This window comes from Centroberyx gerrardi, chromosome 9 (genome assembly GCF_048128805.1).
Source record: "Centroberyx gerrardi isolate f3 chromosome 9, fCenGer3.hap1.cur.20231027, whole genome shotgun sequence".
Taxonomy (NCBI): domain Eukaryota; kingdom Metazoa; phylum Chordata; class Actinopteri; order Beryciformes; family Berycidae; genus Centroberyx; species Centroberyx gerrardi.
This window is the reverse complement of record NC_136005.1, coordinates 14,503,934-14,509,924: the sequence shown is the minus strand read 5'-3', so window position 1 is coordinate 14,509,924 and position 5,991 is coordinate 14,503,934.

The following is a 5,991-nucleotide window of genomic DNA, read 5'->3' as shown; positions in this document are numbered from 1 at the left end:
CTCCGGAGACTCAGCGAGAGAGTGAGTGCGCCGCGGTGGGAGGGGGAGAGAGGAAGGTAGGAGAGGGGGAGAGGGTGGAGGGGTTTACTACCTCTTTTACCCCTCCTTCACTCCTGCTGCTGCTGCTGCTGGTGTGGAGCCTTGGAGCAATAGCCTATGGAACTCTCACTCTCTCTCTCTCTCTCTCTCTCTCTCTCTCTCTCTCTCTCTCTCTCTCTCTCTCTCTCTCTCTCTCTCTCTCTCTCAAACTGTAGCTTATAGCACAGATGGAATGGTAAATGGTAAAACACACCAGGCAGTCTATGAAAGCAAGACTAAGAGAGTCGTTGAATTTTGTGGAAGCGTCGCTGCCGGGAATCGAACTCGAGTCTCCCGCTTGAGAATTCTGCAGTCTAACTCCCTGCGGGCCACGTGACCCATAAAGTGGTGGACAGGAGCGACCGACCGACAATACCATCCATACAATACCATCCATGGAAGAAAAAAACCAGACTGTTAATTAGAAGAGAAAAGAGAAAAAAAAAAAGACAGATTGTGCAGTTACGATAAACAAAAAATCTAATGGGCTCATAAAAACACATCACCTCACATCTCATCTCACCAAGAAATAAACAATCAAAGAATCAAGATGACATCAGCTGCTAATATATCAACTCTGATATACTGGATGGTAGGCCTAAATGAATGAGGCCTTTGTTCATCTAAATGACAGAAAAATGTGTGATGTAAGGCACAACATGTTTTAAATCACTGCCTTCTAGTGGCCTGTGGTGTGCTTGTCTGCAGCTGCAGCTCTAACTACGCCTGTTGATTGCTCTGTGTGTCTTTCTCTTCCTTTATTCTCTTTCTTCCTCTGTGTTTCTCCTTTATTTTTCCACGCCTTCGCTCTTGACAGCCTGTTGGATGCTGCAGAGCTGAAACACCATGAAGTCACCAACTCTGACATCAGCTTACAGCTTCGCACAGACCGACGTCGAAGTCCGCCAGCTACCAAAAAACACACACTGAACCAGCATGGCACCAAAACATAAACACCTAACCAGCAAGGCACCAAAACACAGATCCTCCACCAGTCATCCAAGAACCTTAGAGGTTCACTGGAAAACCACTATTAGTGCTAGAGGCTACAGGAGCCAATCCAAGTGCATACCTCCTTTTCAAAAGATGCTTTCCACATTCTACACACTATTATGATATTATGATAGGAACCATGGGATTACAGTAACCCTCAAGTAACCTTTTTTTTTTTTTTTTTAATTATAGTGCAGTTGCAGCATAGACAGATACACAGACAGACAGCCAAAGCCAGCTTACTTCTGTCCCTGTCTCGGCTCAGCTCTGTTTATTTTAGCTAGGATCTCTGCCACCTGGTAATGTTTTCTCTCTTCGTTGAGGTAATGAGTGTACTTTGCCATGCCCTCTGTTGTTGGATGTTCTTAGTCCCTGTGCATGAGAGAGAGAGAGGGAGAGAGAGAGAGAGAGAGAGAAAGAGGGAGAGGGAGAGAGCACTGACTTCAATCTGCCCTAGTTATCCCTTAGCTCCCTCTAGTGCTTTCCCAAACACAGTGGAGCCAGGTGAGGAAAACAGGAAGGGAGCCCCCCTCCGACCCGGCCCTCCTCCCATTGAAGCTCCACTGTAAGGAGAGATAATCAAACCCAGACTCCCCAGAGAAAGCTGAGACTCAATAACACCTTTGGTTGAGGAGGTTGAGATCTGCTTTCACATGGGTAGAAGTTTAGTTTCCAACATAGAAAACTGGGTTTTCAATCCTGCATGATTTTGTGGAAGGTAGTTTATTGGCCAACAACACAAAAAGATAACACCAGCAGTACAGAGTCCCTGGAGAAGTTTGAGATTCAGTGACTTGCTCAAGCTCTTAGGACTTCGGCCAGAAAACCAGAAACTTCCTAACTACTATTCTGCCTTTTTTACATCAGGACCAAACTCCAGCCAAATTGGTGCCCAACTTTTTAGGTTTCAATGTGAAATGAAAGGAAAAACCACATCAAAAGCAGTCTTAACTGAAGAGAATTGAACTTATTCTGATATTTACTTTGCTCTGCACTGTCCATCCAGTTTGAAGTTGTCTTTCAACTTGGCCTGTTGACCCAGTATCAGTCCAGGTCAGCTCACAATATATTTACATTATTCAAATGGCTCGTGCTCTCCCTCTTCTGTCGTACCGAAACATCTGCTTTGTAATTGTGGTCACACATTTGACATGCAGCCATTTGTCTTTCTATAACTTACTCAGATGAAGAACTGTGGACGGCAGCTAGACCAGAACTATATCATTTTTTCAGTTATGTTTGGGATAAATGTATGTTGCGAGAGCTGCCAAGCTTTTGACTTTTTAAACTGTGGTCATAGAGAGAGCGTAGCCTTAATAGTAGGGTAAATCCTACAGTTCAGTAAATAGATGAATAGGTCATACAGGAAAATGCAGTATAAATATGCATCACATATCGTCTGAGTTATGTAAAAACTACATAAATAAAGGATCAAGGCACTTCTGCAACAGGTTCTTTTTAAAAAGAACTGGGTGCAGATGAGCTCATAGCACTTTCTATCATAGTAATACATATTGGAAGCATCATAAACAACAGTACAGCAGTACTAGCCGACCACATTAGACAGAGCTATGGCACATTAAACTGTAGTTGTAGTCAGCAGCATAGTCAGTGGTGATGCTCAGTCTCTGCAGCTCAGTGCTAGTGAGTGGTTTCAGGGGAGGAAAGGTCTGCACTGTGGCTGCAATTACAATGAGCTGATTTATATAAGTGTGTGCGTGTGTGTGTATGTGTGTGTGTGTGTGTGTGTGTGTGCGTGTGTGCGTGTGTGTGTGTGAGTGTGTGCGTGTGTGTGGATGGTTTAGGACCTCCTGCCTCCCTGTCTATCTGTCAAAGTGATGTAGAACTCTAATAGATAGTGCTAGATAATGCTGCACAGGCAAATGATGCAGCACCAGAGCTCTTTCTGTGTGCGCGTGTGTGTGTGTGTGTGTGTGTGCGTGCGTGCATGCGAGTGTGTGTGTGTTGTGTGTGCATGTGAGTCAGTGTCACGGGAAAGCCCGAACCAGCAGATGGTGCTCTTGTTTTATCCTCTATGACATCTCTCTTTCTCTCTCTGTCTGTCTGTCTGTCTGTCTGTCTGACTGACTCTCTCTCTCTCTCTCTCTCTCACACACACACACACACACACACACACACACACACGCTTCCCTCCTGGGGGATCTTAGGTCCAGATGGTGTGAGAGAGCCACTCAGTGGGGTCAGAGTGTAGAGAGTGTTGAAAGTGTCCCAGACACATGTATGCTGTCTGTCACTAACAGACTCCTCTCTCTACTACACAGCCACACTGCTGTAATCTACTGAGGCCGAGTCACCAGCCTTGCTCCAGGCTACGACTGCTTGCTCAGCTTACTGGGAATTTGGCAGACTGCAGTAAAATACTATATGAGTGCAGAACCATTAAGCAGTCAGGCTCTCTGGCTATCCATCTCACTGAAACCATCTCACCCAGTCCTTCCTATGCTGTTGGTCACTTCAGCGATGCAGAGGATTCACTAACCTTTCCCTCCGTTTCAAGTTAAGCCACATATGCTATTCTAAATATAGCCATGGGGATTATCAAAACAATCAAAATGTGCCTCTGCCGTTAAGTAGATGCATCTAGATGGTCCCTTATTGTTGATGGAGAAAATATGATGCGTTTACACCGTACAATTAGCATACTGGGCTTTAATTAGGTCACTTCTTGTGGATGTGTGGCATGAATGCAAATGCATCTAATACTACCTTCCTAAAGCCTTGGTCTCTTTCATGTGAGTGGCATCCCTGCCAAGGTAATCCAGTATATGGATCTGCATGGAGAGGCTTTACATACAAATGGATGAGGTGGGAAAGGAGGTAGGGAGAGAGAAGGGGAGGGAGAGAGAGAGAGAGAGAGAGAGAAACAGCTGGTTGCTCCTGGACTGACTCAAGAGACACAGGAGTAAAGTAGGAGTATTGATAGAAGATAAATGTAAATGTCTCTGTACTGAGGTGGAGAGAGAGAGAGAGAGAGAGAGAGAGGCATGGAGGAGAGGCTGGTGCTGGCTCATTGCTAAATGAATGTGTTTTTAGAGCTACTAGAAGTAGTCAGATTACTCAAGAGTGGAGATGAAGCAGCCAGGAGCTGCTGGATGGAGTTAAGACGCAGAGCAAAGCCCTGCTGGGCATCTAGGCAGGGATCCATCCCATCGCCTCTCTCAGTTGACTCATACGTGGGCAATGCCTGCGCGTGTACACACACACACAAGCTCTCACATTTGTAAAAATTACATGTGTGCAGTTTCCTCTCACTTTCTGCACATTCACACACAAACACTTCCTCTTGCATCTCTATGCACAAAAATTGCATGTGATGTAGTTTCTCTCACACACACACACACACACACACACACGTAGCTGGAATCACCATGTTTGTCCCAAACCTACGCCTTGAGGTTTGGTATTGGATCCCTTCTGCTATCTGGGGGGCTGAAGACTTCAGGCACAGTCCACTAGGAGCCAAGAACATGCTGTACCCTAATGAGGACTCTCACACTTTGGCCTCTCTTTCACTCACTCACACTAACACATTAACACACACACGCACAGCAGGGAGGAGTGGGCTCTTTATTAGTACTTACGTCATGGTGGAAAGAACATTGTCTTGCCCATATTCCTGTCTGAGGTTAACGGGCAACATCCGTCTCTCCCTCCGCTCACTCCCTCCCTCCCACATTCTCGCTGTCCAACTCCCTGTCTTAATTTCTCGTTCCACCTCGCCCACCTCCATCTCTGTCTCTCTCCAACACACATTTCTCTGTGTGGGAGAGCCTTGCTGTGCAGTACTGGCCCACAGGGACCCTTTCACTCTGCTGATGTGCACAGTGGCTGCTGATTGTAACCTTATGTGCCCTTGTGAGTGAGTGCGTGCGAGGTAAAGGAGTTTGTGTGTGTGTGAGAGAGAGAGACAGACAGAGAGTGGTACAGCTTTTAAAGAAGCAGCTCTGCTACTGAATGTTCCTTTCATAACATGGTAATCAGCTTAACCATTGACACTAACTCTAAGCATTATGGCATCCCCACATGGTGCACATTAGGCCTGGCCTTCAAGAACTTTCAGGGGAACAGATATTGATTCAGCACTCAGGGTTTTTATTCTAAAACGTCATAAATCCATTTGTGAAAAAGAAATGTTGCTGCTCAATATAAAGACAGATGATTAGCTTCTTCAAAAAATGTCCCTATTATTTCTATACATCTAGCAACCTTCAATATTATACGATAATGAGTTTTGCCTCTGTGTCTGGTATCATTTTGATATTGTCTCTTATCATGGGTTTCTCTGCCCTTGTACTGCAACAGTTAAAGGGCCATAAAAACAAAGCTGATTCATTGTTCACATAAATCCACACAAAGGCCTTTCCTGAAGCTGCAAGCAGTCTTGCACAACTTCCTTTGGTTTTAAAAGTTATGGATTTGATGAATTTGGATTTCTTTGTTTGTCGTCCAGATGTAGTTTAATACAGCTGTGGAACGATGAAAATGAAAAAGTAATATGGCCTAAATCCTCACAGAAGGATACTGCAAGTAAAATATAGTTTGTGGTTTAACACACTTACAGTGAATGGGACTATACTATTCAGGAATTCAAATCAACAACAATGTATCATCAATGTATCACTGAACACCTACTGAACTAAAACCCCGGTGCAAATCTTTCATCAAGAACCAGTTACACCAGGATAAAATGTTCAATTATGTGCTCAATTAGGGGTGAAATGCCCGTTTGATAACAAGGAAATAGTGCAAACTAGAGTGCAGGGATTCTGCTGAACCACCAGGTGGCATAATGCAGTCTTGGTTTTTCCTGAGTGTATCCGTCTGGGCTCCATGGCCTCAGGCAGCATGACCACAGGAAAATAGACTGACTTCACACTCCTCAGTCCACTGCCAGCATGA